This window comes from Amblyomma mixtum, chromosome 2, assembly GCF_055824585.1.
Source record: "Amblyomma mixtum isolate Tamu chromosome 2, ASM5582458v1, whole genome shotgun sequence".
Taxonomy (NCBI): Eukaryota; Metazoa; Arthropoda; class Arachnida; order Ixodida; family Ixodidae; genus Amblyomma; species Amblyomma mixtum.
Genome location: NC_143013.1, coordinates 77980483 through 78001814, shown reverse-complemented (window position 1 = coordinate 78001814; position 21332 = coordinate 77980483). Strand labels below are relative to the sequence as shown.

The 21332-nt window shown below is 50.0% G+C and overlaps 1 protein-coding gene across 1 annotated transcript in view; it reads right to left on the bottom strand.

Annotated features, from left to right (window-relative positions):
- Positions 1-16901, bottom strand: part of LOC149359809 (cadherin-like and PC-esterase domain-containing protein 1) — a 212888-nt gene extending 195987 nt beyond the window's left edge. Inside the window, exon 1 of the mRNA XM_089571913.1 lies at positions 16332-16901. The gene's annotated coding sequence lies outside the window, so the exon portion shown is untranslated. The remainder of the gene's footprint in view (positions 1-16331) is intronic.
- Positions 16902-21332: the final 4431 nt, after the last annotated feature.

Sequence of the window (21332 nt, the reverse complement as noted above, 5' to 3'; positions counted from 1 at the left end):
AAAACTTTGTGGCTTTCCTTTGCAGCTATATGGATGAGCTTGGGTGGACGCTAATGAGTAATACCTCCCTTATTTCAGATCTGCACTATCTAAGAAGCCGCCCCAAGCAGTGGACTTCGCAGACACCTTTCTCGTACCCGGTCCTTATACTCCATCCCGCAAGAAGTTTGCAGCGTGCGCTATAAAGGCGTGTTCCTCAGTTCAAGTCACCCCCCCCCCCCCCCCCCCCGACTGGTGGCGCTATCAGTGGTAAGGAAAGAGCACCAGTGTCCAGCTGCTGCGCGCTAAAGACTCGGGCTCACTCGGTGGACGCTATGTTTACGAATGGCTGCGCATCACTTTGCAGTAGGTATCAGGTGTGTTGTGTTCGTGCGGATATTCTCTGCTAATTTAGCCAGTGAATGAAACGCTCCCTGTACCTTCAAAGCACAATCATGAACTGCCTTTTCAATTGATGCAATGCTCACTTGAAAAAATTGGCAGTGGCTTAGCTCTGGTTAAGCCTGGATATACAAGCGAAAAGCTGCAGTTACGCTTGGCTTGACGTCATGGCTGTCGCAGTTCGCGCACAATGCACTGGGAGCACCACGATAACGGTGGAGGCAAGCGCGTTATAAGCCCTCCTTGCGCATGCGTAGTAACTGTGGTAAACACGCGGCTGCAACGAAAGGTCAAACGGTGGTGAGGAGGCGAGCATGCAGTAGTAGCGGCGGTGAAGAGGCGGGGCACATGCGCAGTAGGTCAGGCGGCGGAGTCGGCGGCGGCGACGGCTGCGGCCACCTGCGCCGCGCGTGACGTCCTTCGGTTTCGCGCATGCGCAACTGCGGCAAATCTTGGCTCCAACGGCTCACGCGAAGCGCGGCTGTGGTGCGAGTAGTGAAGCTTTTCGCTTCAAAATACCCACAACACTGTTCAAATATTGAAGGACTGTCTGTCGTCTTCCTTGGCCCCGATCGAAAGAGAGAGCTCTACCTTACACAATGTTGTAAACTACTGATGAGATGGAGTACGGTCATAGCCGGCCCTCCCAAGTCCGAGAACCACGCTCGTCACCCAAACGAACCTGAAAGCTATCCCCTTTTCCTTCTGTTCACCATGGTCACCATGGCTATCGTTAAAGTGGCCAAGGACGCCGATGCAGGTTTACTGACTTCGGGCACGGCTTGGGTGGTATCAAGTCTATGGTGGATTTGTACGAGCTGTGCGAAAAAAAAAAAAGGCTGTGAATTGGCGCTAAGTACGGAAAACCAGCGTGCGCCGCTGCCACTTCGTCGTGGCCATCGAATGGAGCCGCATATCACACCTCTCCCCTTCGGTCATTAAGCTTTGAAAGCTTGCCTGCTTCTTGAGCAACCAACTCCTTGTCGACCACAAAACCAAGCTTGATTTTGGCTCTTGTTAACGCGAGAACAAATTTCGGTATGTCTGCGCTCTGAGCCATCTTCACCGCGCCTGCCGGCGTGTTTGGGCCTACGGTGCCATAGGTATCACACCTCGTCTCCGCCTGATGGAGGGCCAACACCATCGTGAGGAATCTGTGCCGGTTCCGCGATGACGTTACATGATGGGCCCAAGTTGGGTGCCGGCTAGACGCCTGTGTCTGATCACCTTCGCGGGGACTAAGGTGCCACGGACGGTGTTGTACAGCTACGAACGGCTCCCTGTTCGCCTGTACAAGAAAACAGTGCCTGCATGCCACCGCTGTGGCACAGTGGGCCATCGGGCCGATGCGTGCCCGCGACCGCAGCCGGGGCGCTGCAAACGCTGCGGAGTCCAGGTTCCCGATGCCACTCCTGAAGGCCCGGCGGAACATGACTGCGTTCCGAGCTGCCTCATCTGCGGAGGCGGCCACCCTACCGGAGCTCCTGGCTGTGCCGGGCGGTTCCGGAAACCCATCAAACCCAGCTCCCCATCAGGATCCAAACCGAAGACAAAGACGGGGCCCAAGCAGGCTCCTCCGCCCAAGGCCAAGAAAGCGTCAGCCGATCAGGAAACCAAGGCCAAAACCGGGCCATCGAAACCTGTCAAGTCCGCGACCCAGGCGGCGCCCCCGGTCCTCAACGCCAGGGACTTCCCGCCCTTGGCACCCGTCCAACCACAGGTGAGCAGGTGGAGTAGGGCAGTCTCCGGGCCCACTACCCGTCCCTCCCCTACCCGTCCCTCCCCTACCGAAACCGCCCTACAGCAGCAAGTAGAGGAGCTCAGGCGCCAGAACCAAATTCTAGCGCGCAAAATTCAGGAATTAGAGGCCAAACAGGCCGGGTCATCTGAACCAATGCAAGAAGCTGAGCCAGACGACGAGGATGACGGATCATCCGTAACATCTTGCCTCACTAGCGTCTCGCGGCAGAGCGGGGACACGGTAGTTGGATCAGCTGGTCGCGTCGCCGGCCTAGAGGCACTGCAGCGCCAAACCGAGCAACTGGAGGAGCAAGTGGCGGCCCTCCCGAACCAAATCATGTCAGCAGTCAGCGAGTCCTTCCAGGATATGTTCAAGGCAGCTTTAACGCAAGCACTTCCCGACCTTATGGCCCAGGTCACTGACTCGGTCCTTAAAGCCGTGCAGCCCTGGGTCAGCACCCAAATTAAGAACGCCACAAGCTGCGAATCCCATCACCTCAAACGTAAGACAGCCTTCCGTCAAGCAGCGGAGGAACATGTTTCAGACTCGGCAGCTGGTGGGTCGGTGCGGCCCCTCACTGGGGTTGCGCCGGCTTCCGGCCAGAGCTATTCCGATCACCCTTAAATAAATACGACAAGATGGCTAGCAGATGTAATAGGAATGCTAAAAACTTTGAAAAATTCCAGATCATCCAATGGAACTGCAGGGGTTTCAGATCTTGGAAAAAGCGGTCACACCTCCAGCTTTACCTGCAGTCCCTAGGTGACATGCCGGCGCTCATTGCCCTACAGGAGCCCGGCATAGACGCTAAATTATCAGGCTACAGCACCTTTCAGGGGGGCCCCTCTACGTGCATCCTGGTGAATAAGGCTTACACCGTGGTTCAGGTCGACTTAGACTTGAGTACCGAGCAAGAATATACAATGGTCCGAGTATTGCCTCTCAGACGCCGCGACCCGTCAATACATATCCTCAACATATACTGCCCTCCGCGTAAGCCGCGCGTAACTTTCAATGAAATCTTCCTTCGCGCGATAAAATTGGCAGCCAAAGAACCTCTAGTGATCGTTGGAGACTTCAATGCTCCCAGCCTTCATTGGGGCTACCACTTCGAACAGGCAAGAGGACGTAAGCTGGCGGAGCTCATCTCCACCCTCAGCCTCACGTTGCTCACGGACCCGGCGTATCCCACTCGAGTGGGGAATTCGGTAACCCGCGACACGTGTCCAGACCTTTCTCTCGTTAAAAATGCTAGAGCGGCTGCATGGGAGAACTTGGGAGATTCTCTAGGCAGCGATCACCTCCTTCTCCGGATTACACTCGAGGCAAAGGCAGCGCGCAAAAAATGGGGTCAGGCCAAGCTGACCGATTGGCACAAATTCCGGAATCACACTATCCCTTCCGTACTATTTTCCGGCGGGTACGCGGAATGGGCTAACCACATATACAACATTCAGAAACAACACGTCACAACACTACAAACCACCGAAGAGATCCCCGCAGTGGACACCCACCTCCTGCATTTGTGGGAGGCGCGCCGGAGCTTAACTAAATGGTGGAAAAAGCAGAAAACTAATCGCAAATTACGCGACCGCATAGCCAAACTCACAGAGCAGGCTGCAGCGTATGCTGCCGAGCTCTCAGATTCAAATTGGATAGCACGCTGCGACGCCGCAGCTCATCAGATGAGCTCGAAGGGGACGTGGCGTCTCTTTCGCAGTCTAATCGACCCCTCCCAAACGAGAGGGGAGACGCAAAAGCAGCTCCGGCGGGCTCTGCAAGGGTTCCAAGGTACGACGGCGCAACTTGCGGACACTCTGTGCGACAGATATCTCTGTCGTATGGAGGACCCGCCTGGGCCACAGTACATGTACTCTGGCAGGCCTAATGAAACACTCGATGCCCCTTTTGAGTTGCACGACCTTAAGGCGGCCTTAGCAAAAATGCGCCGGGGTACGGCTCCGGGACGGGACCACATAACAGTGAACCTGTTGGCGAACCTACCGGACTCAGCCTACCTTCATTTATTAGAATACATCAACCAGATCTGGGACGGGCGTCCACTCCCTCCCGAGTGGAAAACGTCACTTGTGACGTTTATCCCTAAAACAGGTAAGGCCGTGAATACGGACAACCTGAGGCCCATATCACTGACCTCATGTGCGGGCAAGCTTATGGAGACGATGGTACGGGATCGCCTCTCTCCATACCTGGAGAGTAAGGGCTTCTTTGCAGTCACCATGTTCGGGTTTCGCCCTCACATGTCTGCACAGGATGTCCTTCTCCAGCTGCACAGGGATGTAATACGACCCACAACTATGCAACACAATGACAAAGCCATCCTCGCCCTTGATCTGAAAGGGGCTTTCGACAATGTGAAACACGGAAGCATCCTGGCCAACTTGAGTTCTACCGATTGTGGGGCTAGGACCTACGCGTATGTAAGAGATTTCTTGTCTAATCGCCATGCCTTTCTTCGGATTGAGGGCGAGGAATACGGCCCTTACATGATGGGAACACGGGGTACCCCTCAGGGAGCAGTGTTATCACCGCTCCTGTTCAACATTGCTATGATGCGCCTCCCAAGCCAATTGGCCCGGGTGGAAGGCATTCAACACGCGTTATATGCAGATGATATTACAATTTCGACCACTCAGGGGAGCCTTGGGGACATGGAGGACCGCCTTCAGCAGGCTGCTTCCATAGTCGATGCGTATGCTAATGACTGTGGGCTCCAATGTGCTCCAGCGAAATCAGAGCTTCTGCATGTCAGAGCGAACCCAAAGGATAGGACAGCAATACACATCTCTCTGTCAGGAGGTCCTATTAGAGAGGTGGAGGAGCTCCGTATTCTGGGCCTTTTCATTCACCACAGACTCAGACCGGACTCCACTATTGCGAAACTCAAGAGAGTAGGCGAACAGGTAGGGCGCATGATCCGCCGCGTTTCCAACAAGCGGGGTGGTCTGCGGGGCAGGGACGCGCTTCGGCTCGTCTATGCCTTCGTGACTAGCCGGATCCTCTACGCCGTACCATATCTCCGCACTACTAAGCAAGACGAGGCGCGAATAGAAGCCGTCATCCGCAAGGCAACTAAGCGAGCCCTGGATCTCCCGGTGGCTACCTCTAATGCCAAACTCAAGGCATTGGGGGTGCTAAACTCCTACCAGGAGCTGCGGGAGGCCCACCTCGTGAACCAATACACGCGGCTCACGCAGACGGCTCCTGGGCGCCGCCTGCTAAACCGCTTACACATCCAACACGACTGGACTCCAGAGGAGGCGGAGCGTATCCCAGTACTATGGCGCCATATGCTCTGGGTCTCCCCGCTCCCCCGTAACATGGACACCGACATGCATGAAAACAGACGACAAGCGCGGGCTCGGGCTCTTGAGAGACAACACGGCTCCCGACCCGGTGTATATTATGTTGACGTAGCAGGGCCATCGCCCACGGGATTTTACTCGGCCGCTGTCGTTCACCAGGAAATGCACGTTGATGGACTCTCCTTTCGAGCCCCGAATTCAATGCGGGCCGAGGAAGTAGCGATAGCGCTTGCTGCCGCCCACGCCAATTCGAGAATAATCATCACGGACTCCCGAAAAGCATGTGAACATTACTTGGCAGGGGAGATCTCCCCCTTAGCTGCTTGTATTCTACGACGGACTGCCACTGATCCAACACCCAAACGAATCATTTGGGCTCCTGGCCACCAGGGCTTACGAGGTAATGAGGCCGCTGACGCGGCTGCCCGAGCGCTTACTCACCGGGCTCCTCATCCCAGCTCTTCTGGCTCGGAGACTAACCAGCCGCTGCTGCGATTCAGGGAAATATTAACACATTATAGCGACAACCACCGCCTTTTCCCGGCCCCTGCAAAAGGGCTGAGTAAGACGGAGGAGCGAACTTTAAGGCGCCTGCAGACAGGTACTCTACTCTGTCCTGCAATAATAAAACATTACGATCCTAACACGGATGGGCGATGCCCACACTGTGGGGAGACCTGTGATATCTTCCACATGGTGTGGGCATGTACTCAAAATCCCCACCTCCCCCCTTCCCCTACCCCTTCCAGAGAGGCATGGGAGACTGCCCTCCTCAACTACTCCTCGCTTGAGTCCTAAAGGGCTCTGTTGAAACGGGCGAGAGACGGGGCCTCGTCGTGCGGTGTCCCGGACTAGGGACGCCGACCATGTAGCGGGGCCACTCTGTGGCTCACAAACTCTTTTTCCCAAAATAAAAGTTTTCACCACCACCACCACCTCTGGAAACCGGATGAGCAGGTCCAAATCACCTTGAACTTAGCTCCCAGGCAGGGAGGAATGAAGAACTCAGGAGAGGCGGCTACGTCACATTTTTTGAAGCCGCTCCCCTTTGCTCATCCCTACTTGGCTGCCGTCTCAGTGCGCTTGCGCATGCGCAGAAGACAATGTAGCAGACGACACAGCTGCGCCCAGCGTTACCACTGGCAGAGCCGTCGCCCAAAGACTCCCAGTACTCCTTGCGAAAGCGCGTGACTTCCGGCACACTTTTTGGCGTGCAGCTCGGATAGCAAGAGCCTCTCCTGAGCTGTCCTTCCTACATGCGCCCAGGCGTCGCCGCATGTTTCGCACTGGTCTTCTTTGCGGTGCACCACCAGCGTATAGCTCAACTTTCAATGAACGTTGATCGAGTTCTTTAGAAACGTTTTAGCAGGAGATCATTTAGACGAACTGGAGAACTTGCGGTCTGAACACAGGCTGCATTGGCTAGATTCGTGCACACGCCGGTGTACTCATCTGACTCGCTCTGCGAACTCTTCCCATAAAGCCGGTCTAACGCTTAGCTGCCCTTACGTGCATTTGAAACTTGAGCTCGGCCGATGTGTTCACGCAGCTGGTCTCTAAATGAAGCTCGAGGTGACATATCCACTATTACCAGTGGACCATTGCAAGAAATCCTCAATCTGTACCTTCACCATGGTGTTGGAAGTTATCTCACTGCCGGTAACAATTTCATTTCTCTAGGTGCCGCTGATACGGTTTTATTGGCCACAAGAAAGTTCCGTGCGAGTAAAACACGGTACCCTAACGCAGAGTACGAGCTTCTCTGAACGACGCCTGTTGCCTGGCACCTGTCAAATCATTACAGCACCGAGATTTCCAACCTACGCTGACGATGTTACCGTCTGGGTCACGTATCACCAGATATCGCCCCATGAAAATTAAGAACTACTCAATCCTGCTGAGACCCCTTTGCGCCCTACTAGAATGCATGTCGCCTGAGAGCAGAATCGAGGTCTTACGATCCACAATTCCTAATTTGCATGACTGCGAACAGGCGCGAGAGAACGAGGACAACACATACGAGGCAGGGATAGCGCCAGTGCTCGTTTTGTAGCACCAGTCTTCATTTATGCAAATATGTCTCGATACAACCAACTAGCTCAAGCAAAAATCTTGTTCCGTAGTTTTGTATGCCATTTGAGGGCAACCAGCTTCAACCATATCTGGTGCAGGAAAGGGTTTATCAGAAATCAACGCGTGATCGTGAATATATTATTAAGCATCACCATGAATTGGCTTTGGTGCATGTGTGTTCGTTCGTGAGCTGTTAATGATCTACACAATCATATATGTCATGGCTGTGCTCGTATTGATTCGAATATATTAGGTTCGCAAATTGTGCTTATACACCTAGTCAGTTCGGAAATACTTAAGCGAACCTGATTTATTTATTTCAAAGATTTTTAAATGTTCCTTGTACATTTACTGATTTTTCTCTAAGCTTCATCTATTAAAAGAAACGAAACGGCCAATTCTGATAACGATAATGAGTTCAGCCGGCTCGTTACGGCCAGATCCGCATCTACTTTGTCACTGTTAACGCTCGCGGTTTCGTTACCCAACGGATACACCTACTTCGACAACGCCGGCGACTGCTCGTGAAGGCGTCAGAATGCATTCAGTCCCGACATACATAGATGGTGGCCCTGGCACCAAGGTTGCCAGTTGGCTCAACCAGGCAATGTCTCATGTAATCTGGTCAAGGATCATATGCGCCCAACTAAAGTATCGTCTTCTTTGGCCGGGTGCACTCAGCTTGAAGAATTTCACGCCTATAGAAGTTTGGTTCCCTCCTAAGCCACACCCAGAACCACACCACTTGCCTTCATAACGCACAGAATGGTCAAAGCCTTCACCGCTTCCTAACGCACATCCGGCCAAAAGCTTCAGTGACATCTCGGGTTTCAGGGAAGCACACGATGTAGCTACTCTAAACACGAATACGCCTATATGGAAATAAATAGGGAGTCAACTGTCCTCTAGCACACATCCTTTTATAAAGGGGCGGGCGCTAGGGGGCAGTTTTCTCCATTTTTTCTCCTTCCTGTTTAGAGTGTAGCGTAACTACTCTAAACCGACCGCTAAACCTAACGTATGCGTTCACTAAACACAGGTTCAAACAAGCGCACCGGATTGCAGACGATACGCGCGAACTGCTTACCACGTGATGCAAACGCCACTCCTCTCAGTGACCTTGAGCGCGCTGCGCCCAATCGGACTAGGGGCAGGACACTCACAGTCACTCAGAGGAGCGACGCTTGCGTCACGTGGTAGGCGGTCCGGACGAATCGTTCGCGATCCGGTGCGCTCGTCAGAACCCACCTTAAGACGTCATTCACACTCGCGCAGTGAAACGTGTCCAAGCTTCTTAGGACCGCAGTAAAACGATAGTTCTAGATAATGCTTTCCCTTCAGTAGGAGGCGTCCGCCGTTAAGATCCTTGTTCATAGAAGTTTGAGAGGAGATGTTTCCACAGGTTCTGGGTCAGTGAGACGCAGTGCAGCCATATAGATCTCGCTGCGTCCTCCATTACGGTAGTTAGAAGTCTGGGCGTTTTTGTCAGAACGTCTATTACTTAAGAACGCTGCGTTGTGACGCATCGATGCATGATCACTGGTGCGCTGTGATAGACTTAACGAAACGAACCGACCAATCACAGAGCGCGGTTCCGTGAAACAATTTCGTGAGTGTTACCATTGGCCCCTAACCTTGAATAGGAGCACGATTCTTTATGACAGCCTGAAAAAACTCCTAGCGATATTCGGAAACAACTAAGCTTCGGAGAGTGAAACTACTGCGCGACCAAAGCGGGGCAAGTGAAATGCCTTACAGCCCATAGCCTTAAAAAGTGTTTTTGTCAGTTTTAGCGTCATGAAATATGCGTTTAAAAGTGTGGTGAATGTTAGACACGTAACACGAGAGCGATTTTTTTTTTTCAGTTAGGCAGGCTAGGACTGTCGCTGTTTCCATACGAATGGACCAAAGCTTATGAAAGGCGCAGCAAAAGAAATGCAGAAACCACCGTGGGAAATTGCCAGTCGTTTGATGCAACCCCCAAAAACAACGTCAAAAAGAGAAGCGCACCCCGATGCAGTCATAGAAGAGGGGTAAAAAAGAAAGGCTGTCTGGGAGTAGAGTTATAACCAAATTTTCGTATTCCACGAACCGATCCCTCAAGCGATGCAATATCCGCCAAAGTGCTCAGATGGGCGCGGTACCCTTGACGACATAACACGAGATGCTGACTGCGAAAACTTCAATCTCATGCAAATTTCAAAGCGTTCCATGAAACACTTCGATTCTGAGTTGTGAGCAGATAGACCGCCGCCAGTGCTGGTTTCCGGCTCAGGGAATGAACCTCGGAAATAGAGAAAGCATGTCTGTTACACAACGGTGTTTTTGCATTCATGTATCAGACGAGTTGCGTGAGCCCTCTTTCTTTCTTTTGAAAAGTGTGGTTATCATAAAAACCAGAGCTTTCTTCCTTTCTTTCTTTCCTTCTTTCTTCCTTCCTTCCTTTCTTTCTTTCTTTCTTTCTTTCTTCCTTTCTTCCTTTCTTTCTTTCTTTCTTTCTTTCTGTCTTCCTTTCTTTCTTATCTTCTTTCTTTCTTATCTTCTTTCTTTCTTCCTTTCTTTCTTTCTTCCTTCCTTCCTTTCTTTCTTTCTTTCTTTCTTTCCTTCTTTCCTTCTTCCTTTCTTTCTTCCTTTCTTTCTTTCTTTCTTTCTTCCTTCCTTTCTTTCTTCCTTTCTTTCTTTCTTCTCTTTTTTCTTTCTTTAGTTCTTTCTCGCTTTCTTTCCTTCCTTCTTTCTTCTTTCTTTCTTATCTTCTTTCTTTTCTTCTCGCTTTCTTTCCTTCTTACTTTTTCCTTCCTTCTTTCTTTCTTTCCTTTGTTGCTTCTTTCTTTCCTTGGACTTTCTTCCTTTCTTTTCTTCCTTTCTTTTCTTCTTTCTTTCCTTGAAATATGGGGTTATGCTAAAAACCAGGATCTTCTGAACAGTGCTTATCCCCTGGAATTCTTCACCGCCCTCTCCAAATCAGAACAGGAAAGCGTTCCGGGAGCTTTGAAGAATACGAACTTCATAACCGAGACACAGTCATGCATTCCCCGAGGTGTCAGACCAGTGCTTTAGTGACTGCCTGTGCTTTTCCGGGCCGACCATTAGTGAACGAAGCACCATAAAATCCAGCTCCAGCCCATACATCTGCCCCCAATGCTCCCCTGAACAGCGTCTTCAGTTGAGATCGCACCTAACAGCTCACTTTTTTCCTCGGTTGTACACTATTCCACTCAACGTGATCAACAACTCGCAATATGTGGTCAGAGCTCACTTTGCGAAACAGTTCGGTCGAGGAGGTCGTGAAAACCTGGCTCTTCAGCTGAAAATCAAATAAGTCCGGTTCTCTGCAAGGTATCAGCATGCTCTGCGTTGGGCGCATATATTCTGATAGAAAGCGTCAGTCACAGTATATGGTCTCAGCTAGCGCGATGCTGATAATACTGAGCGCGATAATACACCATTTGATGTGGCAACGACGAAGGGTTTACAACCCCGAGAAATTGTGCAACCAGCAACTGAAACAACAGCGGCAGTAAATTTTGTTACTTTTTATGGTTTTTACTTTTTGATTTCCATTTTTCTCTGCATGAGTCCTGTTCTCTTCTGTGCCCCAATAACATGCTGCTGGTGCGGCTTTAACCCTGTAGAATCAGGACTACAGAGCACTGGTTGATGATGACCCCCGTAACCCGCGTCGATTCCTCGACACACGACGATCATGGTCGATAACGTTGGCGCCTGAGTGAGTTGTTGGCTCCGGGCAAAGTTTAAGACATGACTTCAGCGTTTATGCATAGACAGCACTTGCAATTCCACCTTTACGTTCTTGGTTCTGAGGTCACCGAGATTTACACCACTATAGTATGTTCTTCTTGCAGCACGATGGCGGAAACGCGCGCCGTACTAGCTTCTCTGAAGCGAATAACGCGGGTTGTACGCAAGACGTCGTTTTTTCGCGATTAAATGAGCCTTCGGAAGCAGGCTTTCCGGCTTCTCCAAAGCAACCTTCATTACTGTCGACAGGTCAGCAAACAGGGACGAGGAAAAAGCAGAAGACTCTTTACGAGAGCTTATACGACCGGTAAGAGAGTACTTCTAGGTCACAAAACTGTGCCATAGGCGGTAGACCGTAATTCATTATGTATACATCGAAAGTGCCGTTACTTCGAATTACCGGTAGTATAACTCAAGGCTACACCCGTCAGTAGCTACTAACAACCTTAACCCCAGCATCTTACCCTCCAAACAAAGCAAACTGTGAGAAGAAGCTACAATAGAAGCTGCAGCGTTGTCCAGCAGCGCCAGAGACCGACGCGTTGACCTCGGCTAGCCCTAGTTGCAACGCAGGTAACGGGGCGCCCCATCGCAGGGTCCGGCTGTCAGCGCGGGCTCGGTGTTGAAACTGGGGGGCCGCGGCTGCACCGCTTCCTCGTCGGGGAGGCAGTAGCCGGAGCGCCAATATTGACACCGCTGCACGAGTTCCGCAGGACGCCCGGCCAGCTTCTCGATAGGGACGACCATATAGGGGAGACGACCAAAGACAATCAATACGGCGCCTTCGCCTTGGTCCGGCCGGAAGGGAGAGAAACAAAACGACGGTTGTCGGAAGGGGGGACAAAGCGAACAACGAGCGAAGAAAGTCAAGAGGGATAAGCTAAGCCTAAGGAAGAGAAGGACTGGAGAGAGGGACCTCAATCAAGAGGAGTCCTCCGGCTCTCCGGCTCGAGCAGACACCACGCTACCTTGCCCTTTCCTCCCCCCCCCCCCCCCCCCACCCCCCCTGCCTCCTTAGAATCGCTGCCAATTGCACCTGGACGGAAGGCGAAGCTTAGCGACGCCTCTTCCGTTCGCCCTAGCTATTCTTCATGCCCGGCGACCCGCGCGTCCCCGCAACACAATGAGTTCGTCTGGCTTCCCTCTGTGCTTCTCCTGCCGTGCGCCTCCGGCGGCCCTTTAGGCACGCCCGCACTCTCTTTGCGGGCCAAGCATTATTCCTCGCTGATTTCATTCGAGATTGGGTTGTGGACCTCTGGCGCTTCCTTTTCTTCAAGTCCTGAGCGCGTAATAATGAACACAAAGAACGAAGTCACGCTGGCGCCCCGACAAAAATAACTTAGTTACGCAGGCCTTGTGCGCGCAGTGTCCCGGTAAGAATTCGTTCGCCGCTCGGTGCGTGACGAGGACAATGTAAAACTACGTGAAAATTAGAGTGTACAGTAATATCTCGTTTCGCTTTTTTCCTGTTAGCTTTACGAGTACGGAATCTGCATCGTATTTAATCTCCAGCTACGCATGAGCAAGTATAGTTTAATGTAGCCGCAGGAGTGATTAAGGCAGGAAGTCATGAATAAGGAAGGGGAAGCTGTTAGATATTCCTGAGGCAGCCTAAAATCGTGAGTCTTCGCAAGGTCTCTCTCTACTTACATCCAATTGGTCCTGCCTTGCGCCTGCCGCGCTTACCTTATACCGGCAAATTTCTTCACTGTATTTCCGTACCCGCCTCTTCCAGCCTTCATTCACTTGCTAAATACTCTCTCACTCTGACAGAGTGTGTTCGAGGACGAAATCGCTCACAACAGAGTTTTTAGACACATATGAAGCTTTCCGCTAGCATTTAGACATTACCTTCTTGAGAGAGCACTGGCACGTTTAATCGATTATGCGCTTTCTTCTTAAGCGGAAGCGCTAAGCTGCTTTTCATAGTGTGGAAGTTCTTGCCAAATGCAGTCTAAAATCGCTCATATTCTGCTTTTTATTTAGTCACCCAAAGAGATCCCACAGACAACCCTCGACCTCAGTCCTCCAGAGGCTGCTAAGCGCCTACGCTTGGCAGAGGTCAGGCGTAGCGCGTCTGCTGTATATGGCAGCCAATAATACTTAGGTTTTAATACGCTTCAGTTGTGAACCGAAACAACTGCTTGAAGGAAGCAAAACTACCTGCAAGTTTTTGGTAGGAATATAAGCTCCTCTGTGGGAAATTTCGAAGCCATGAAACTTCCTTTTTTTTGTTCTAAAGAAAAAAAAAGTGAAGTTATCAAGAAGGATACAGTACAGAAGCAAAAGCTGCAGGATTCGTAACCGGCGATTTACGATTTTTCTTCCGCTAACCACGTAATAAGCTTATCTGGGCTATATGTCTCTTTTGTGAAACTTTAGGGCTTAAAATCTTTACTCAGTAGTGAAAAATATCGACATGGCTAGCAAGAGCGCTTTGTCGGTACAGAGTACCAGTCTAAAGGGGGCTGGTTGTGATTGACGTCTCGGAGTTTTCTGTAAGCGCACACTGTTTCTCTCCTTGAAAGAACATGCCCACTTTAGAGAAAGCAACTCCATTCATGATTCTGCCGCCCGGATACCCTGTTGCTGTACGTGCGCCGTTTATTCGTGTGATCCAGTCCCTGCAGTGTCAATCAGACAGCTATGGTTGTCAAATTTCATAGCGGCTACTACTTCAATTCTAGGCTTTCTGGATGCGAGGTTATGTCCAATGCATTCCCTTTAGCATCTAAGGAAGTTGCGTTATTTAAATGGCACGTTGATTTGACATTTTGTGGACATATTATGAAGGGACAAATCGCTACCTTCTATCAGCATGTGTGATGCTGTGTTCGAACGCGATGCTTGAAAGTTATGGTATGGAACTGCATTCCGACAGTGTCTGAGCTGCATTCACGAAATCACTTTAATACAGAGCGGTAATTTCTCTCCCAGCGATCTTCCATGCGTAATTCTACTGGTACAGTTCTCGCATCTTTGATAATAACAATAAACCTGAATTACGAGTCTCATTAACATGATAATTAACGTAGAGTTCTTTATAAGCCAAAAACTAAGTTTCTTACTGCCGTCTGGTGCAACTGTGTTGTTTTGCTTAACGCCGTACTGACGGCAACCACTATAAACCTCTAGTAATCCAAAGTAGTGGCGCCTTTAGCACACACACAGTTGCGTAAGGGGCTTGATCGAGACTACTCATACAGCTGTCGCAACGCTTATGTTCGCTGATGACAGAGCTGAGCTAAAAAAGATTATAAACCTCTTGTGGGTGCTCCCACCGCTCCTGTGACGCATTTTAACGCTTGTGCTATGTGAAATCCTTCATGTCAAGAAACAAACCCTAGCCAAGGTGAAATGAATAAAAACGTTATTCTTCATTTCACCTTGGCGAGTGTTTGTTTCTTGACATGCAGAATTTTCCTTGCCAGATGGGTTTCCCTCGAACCCTGAACTTTATGTGGAATCCCCGTCTGAAATGTTGGCCGCCAAAAAAAAAAAAAAAATACACATTAGGATAATACAACTTAATATCACACATACTGGTGTGTAGCAAGGCTCCTTACTTTGTCAATGTGATTGAAAGGTTGAATAAATTTCGAAGTGAAGTTGTGGAGGAGACTAGCGTACAAAATTTTGAGCTAGGTGCGGATACGTTTTTGGTAATGTATAATTCTTTTCTCAATGCTTTTTTTTTTCAATGAAAGTTAATTGTATTTGCGCGACTTTCCCTTTCTCTAACGACCCTCTTTAGAGTGTGAATGAATAAAAAAAGGAATAAAGTTATTCAGCGATTGCATAAAAGAGTACCTTTAGTGGTCCCTGCTGCCAAGATGACTGTACCTAATAATAAAGACGCTACACATACGACCGCCTTCATTCGCTTGCGGAGTTAATACCAACCTTCTTTTCTCTTGTTTTTCTCTCTCTCTAGACGAGATTTAAAATAATATTGTTGTGTCAGATCGCCCCTTCTCAGTATCTTGATTGGGCAGTCTCCTGCTATCATTCCAAATGATCGCTTCATTTAACAGTAAACCGGGCATGAAAGAGGTGACTGAAATAACCAGCACAACTTTCTTAAGTTTCCATTTATTTCATTCATTTTCTAAGCTTGCCAGCCCAATGAATCTGCGTAGTGTCGGATTTCATCTGTAGGTTAATTTTCTAAGAAAATATGCAATTTTTTTTCACCTCCGCATTTTATGCTTTGGTACAACTCGCTCGACAAGCGGACAGTGGTCAAAACTCAGCTAATCTGACACTCCGAGAGTTCAGTAACTCCTATTAGACTAATATCCGTTATAATGCTTTTTTTCTCCTTATTTAAGACCTTGTCTGGTCGAGAGTAATTTTTGACCGTCTATATATTGTCTAAAAAACAAATGTATGAAACTTTATGCTCACTTCTCGTTTCTATAATAATATACTAAAACACTCACGTAGTACAAATGTGTAGAGAGAGAAAAATAGCTCAGACCTAAAATTGAAGATTTCAATTTGCAGTGATACACAGATCTACAATAGCGCAAAAAATAATTATGAACGCTATCACAAAAAAAAAAGCCTTCTTCGAATGGGCATGATTTGAAGCGACGAACTAATGGCTAACACTCGTGACAATCGTTTTCCAATCGCATCTGCAATCATGAGAACTCAGGCAGATACAAACTAGTTTCACTTGTTCTTCATTTGAACTTTTAACTCCCCTAACAATCGTAGTATGCGTATTAGTTTTCGTTTCGCTGGAACTTGAGGCAATTTTCCCAGGGATTCTCATCAGCGCCATGCAACATGGTATTGTTTGGCTGCCATATCAGTTACTTCACAGACAAGTCCGCGCAGAACTGAAGTATTTCCAGCATTGTACAGTAAATCACCTTTACAATATCGCCGACGTTTTGTACAACTAGCACTGAATTTCTTGTGATAAAACCTTTCCACAGCACGACCGAGGGGTCAAAGTGAGAAAGAACACTTGCAGATTTTGCCGAAAGGCACAACTATAGTACAGGACTAATCCCGATAAAAGAAGTAGTGTTATCGCTTACATGCGCAGCCAAAATCACTCGTCAGTATGAAGTCACATGTCAGCCGGCACAGGGCACCCTTGCGTAGAAGGCAGTCGCCGACCGATGTGGATTTGAAGAACTTGGACAGGGGGGAAGGATTTGAAGAACTTCAAAGCCGTTCTGCCGAACTCCTTTAGTTAAAGAGTTCTAGGTGTGTCTGTTCGCTAACGGGAGCACCGTAGCTCACCGCACAATGCTGTACAACTGGCGTCAGGAACCATGAAATGCACTGTTGTGGCGTCCAAACGGAAGGGTGACGTAGTGCCTCTTGGAGAGAAAGTGGACGCCGGGCCGACTCCGAGGTGCCCGCTCACAACACCAAGACAAAGACACACTACATCTTCCTTTGCTTCCCGATGAGTCAGATGAAGTACAACGTCTTCGTCTCTGACAGAATGGGGGACAGCGAGGACGCCAGCGCCGGAAACGCCGAGGCGCCAACTGCCCGAGCACGAGGTGTCTAGGGCCAGCGCTCTATGCCGCCACAGAAATCGGCGCCGGGGAGCGACGCAGCGCGCGATCCGCGTTTCGCGCCGGCAGTGTGACGCCGCCGCGTCCTGGGCCCGTTCGGGAAAGCGCCCGGGCCCGGACCCGGCCTTCCTTTCCCCTCCCACCCCTAGCCCCCGCCAACACACTTCCCAAACTTCCCTTCCCTCCCCGCCGCCCCGTTTTTCTACCTCCTCGCCCCCTACCCTTTCCGGCACCGAAATAGAGGACGCGGGAGGGCAGGAGGGGGCCCGGAGGAGGAGCCACGGGCACTGTCTACCCGAACCGACCGGCCTGCCTGCCGACCGACCGACCGGCGGCGGCGACCGGGAATCAGAAGCGAGACAAGAAAGAAAGAAAACATATCAGGTGGGAAGAAGCGAGCTAGTACTTTTTGCGTATCCCCTCACGTATCCGCCGCCGCTCTCGGTACAGACAGGGGCGGGTGCCGGCGTGTCGCGATCGATGCGTTTCTTCCCAGAGGAGTGGAGGTATGCGGCGCCATCTAGGGGCGGAGAATGCAGTGACGTTTCTGCGCGGGGACCAGTGAGCCCAGGGACCGCATGGCAGGAGACGGACGACGACGGTTTCCGATCAATCGCACGTCTCCCGTGTTCTTTCTTCGGTACGACGGCACGCATGCCAGATTGACTTGGTCGCACGCACATGCTTGCGAACTGGTGGCCGACAGTCTGATGTTCTGGGGTCGCTGCGCGCGAAGAGCAGTTGGTAACTAAATGCATTTTGTCTTAGGTGGTTGGGATGGCATTGTTATTGACCTCCGCCGGAACTTTTTAGTTGATTATGATCATATAACCCTTATACCTCATCTCAAGCAGATCCAAGGGTGAAGGACAGTCTGAACGGCAGTGTTTTGCACAGTATCCGCCCAGAAACAAACGAACAAATGTACCTGAAAACATCTTTGATTTTTTCGACGCTGTATCGCTTAACTGAAGGTTTTGCTTTTGACTCTAATTAAGACGTAGGACGCTCTAGCCACAGAAGCAGTGGTCCCGACGTATTCCTGTAGGTTCCGCTGAAAGGTTTCGCATAGGTTCCTCCGCTCTCAGCCGCTAAAAGATTGAAAACCTAAGACCCATCTCCGTGAAATCTTGTTTAAAGAAACTCATCGAACACGTAGTTCTACACAGACTCCAAGGATCCGCCGAGGATAACAACCTCCTAACCCCCTCTATGTTTGGCTTTGGAGCCCATCTGTCCACGCCGGACGTGATGCTCCTACTTAGCGAAGAAGTGATCCCCAAAAGCAAGAACACAAGGGCCATCCTCGGGATAAATTTATGAAAGGCCTTGGACAACGTGTCACAGAGGCCATCCTCGCTAACCTATCGAGGCGAAATTCAGGATCCAGAACCTTCAACTACATAAGATCGTTTCTGGACAAAGGATGGCAGAAATATTGCTCGGTGGGACATTCTCAGATCCCATTCACATAGGGTGTCTGAGGACCCTGCAAGGCTCAGTACTTTCGCCGTTCCTATTTAACCTCGCACTCGTAGAATTACCGAAACAACTCGAGGGTATCCCAGATCTCAGGCATACTTTCTATGCTGACGATGTAACCCTCCGGATCACTAAAGAAAATGATGGGGAGATAAAAGAAACCCTACAAAGGGCAGTCGATACCATAAAAATCTCAGACAAGCCTTTTATGCTGATGATGTAACCCTCTGGTTCACTAAAGGAAATCATGAGGAGATTGAAGAAACCCTACAAATGGCAGTCAATACCATAGAAGACTACGTCAAAACGGTATGTCTAGAATGTTGTCATTTCAAATTGGAGCTTCTAATTAAAAGAGACGTTCTGAGCGGACAGAAATCCAGCCTCCCGCCAGCCAGCATAAACGCACAAGCGCAAGGCAAAGTCATTAGACAAGTAAATTCTATTCGGATCCTTCGACTGATCATCCAAGAGAACCGCAAAAACACTGAAACCATAGAAAAGCTAAACGTTTCGGTACACCAGGCCATTAGACTGATCCGATGCATAGCAAAGAGGAGAATAGGCGTTAAGGCAAATGGTCTATGCTGATTTGCTGATTGGAGTAAGCCTTTGTGATCAGTAGAATGACCTACGCCCTTCCCTATCTCCAATTATACAACGCCGAGAAACTAAAAATGGAAGGACTCATCAGGCAGGTGTACAAGGCAGCCCTAGGTTTACCTAAAGTCCCTAGATCAGCTTTGCTAAGTAGCGACAAGTCCCTCCTCTCCTACCGCCCTTTCCCCTGCGGCTCGCGTTGTCCGCCATGTTCTTCCTAACGCGTTCCGGCGGCGCGGTTGTATGCACTGGAACGGCGGACCTTGCAGAGTCGCGGCTTTGCTGTAAGGGGCAGTGAAAAATGTAGTAAATGAGCTTTGTATGAGAACAAGGGAAACGTACCAGTAATGCGCTCCGAATGTGATTTGCGTTGAGTTTTGTCGGAGACGGCGAAACTGCAGTTGTGGTGCGGCGGCCAGTTCGCGAGAGAACACGGACACGCGTGCAACTTTATATATAGCATATTATTGCAAATACTACCAACGGCGGTTTGCGGGGCAGCTTTGCTGGCCGGTGAGAGAATATTGACGGGACAGCAGTGCATTTCAGTTTCTTTATGCCAAGCTTCCTCAGAATTATGGGCTCGAATTGATCTTCAGTAAAATGGAGCTTTAAAGAAGGGTAGTCGTATTAGGAATATATATGAAGATGAAAAATACAAAAACCCAGCTGTGCAGGTGAGCACACTCAAGTCCCTTCATGAATTTCTAGGACAGACAGGGAAGCCGATGTCTGCGGGGGGCCGGTATGCGCGAAATAATTGCGGTGCTGCCTCGCGGATTACTAGTATGGCGGGAATAGAATGAAATAAATATTATGGGCACTGGACGCTGAGACTGACCCTTGGTTTCGCACAGCAATAAAATTCCTTTGCGCCCGCGTCACAAACTTTTGGCACGTAGAGCACTTGTGCAGCTAACACCCCAATAAATCAGACATGCTATGCGCGAGTGTGAACACATGTAAATTCATCTAATTGGAGCGCGAGTTATGCATACACCGCCAATTTTTTAATAGTACCGCGCGAGCGTCGACTTGTCAGCGCCTTATCATGGCGCGGAGCGCGAATCAAGCGAGAATAAGAGCATTTGTTTCAGATGCACTGTTTCTCGCTCGTTTTGCCGCTCAGCGCTGTCATCAGGCGCTGACAAGCCGGCTGGTCGACGGTCGCGCGGTACTATTAAGAATTGGCGGGGCGTACTGCAGAACACTTCGCAAGAGGCTACGGTTTCAGGGCGCATTACTGAGCGAAAAGTTTTTGGCTACTTGATCTCAATGGGCCAGCTGCAGTAGGTGCCGGAATTGAGCCGTAGGCTGAAATACGCGCGCATACTTGCACTGACATGCATGTTTACGAAATGACAAAGGCGGACAGCAGCGCGTAATCAAACAATCGTCAAGCATAGTGCGAGCTGGGAGCTTTACCAATTCTGACTCGCCAGCCAAAGTTTGCTACTATAGCATCGAATCTCAACGATGGAAAACAGGAATTGAGCTTACATTGCATAACTTGCTAGAATTCGTCAGCTTGAAATTTTTTCTCCCAATCCTGTGGAGCCACGCTTTCTGTCGCACAATATCGTTCTTCGCCAGCGGCACTGAAAACAACGCCAGCCCTTTTCCTGACTGGGTTGAGCACCCGAAGGCGCAACAGCCCGGCATTTCATGTGCTGCTGCGGACACAAAAAAAGCGTCCGATAAACTAAAGTGACTTCCAGCAAACAGCGACAAATATAAAAAAGTCACCTCCGCTGAATGTCCGTGGCCAGCCCAACTATACTGTCACGTTGTAGTGACGGCAGTCCAGCGGTCAGGAAGACAGCAACTAAACTTGCAAACGAAGCTCTTTATTTGGGCTGACTTGCGCCCACAAAACAACTGAATCACTCGGCGGCGCCGTAAGCAACAGACGTGCTCGTCAGTCGCCGAACTACGAAATGCCCGCCGCTCGCGACATCGCTCAATTTAAAGCCGGCAAGGAAACTTCGAGACAACCAGGTCAGGATCATCTACAGTAATCTGGCAAAACGTAGATGCAGCTCTGCATGGCTTCGATCAGTCGAGGTTAGTCCGGGCGCTTCTCGCGTCATGAAGAAACGTAGCGTGCAAGCGCCGTCGAACTATGCAGCCGGACGACTTAGGAAGAACATGGCGGAACGGAACCAGTTCTCAACCGGAAGTGGGCGCTGTCCAATAGTGTGCGTCGGCGGCGCCGCAAACGTTTTCGGTACTTAGCTTTTTTTAGAAAAGCTCATAAAGGGACTTTAGGTTTACCCATCAACACCTCCACCGACAAGCTACTGCAATTCGGCCTGCACAACACGCTAGACGAGTTGACTGAGGCCCATAGGAGAATGCAAGCTCAGGTTCTCTCGCACAGTGCGGTTATACCGATCCCAGAAAGGCTTGGAATAAACGCGGAACCAC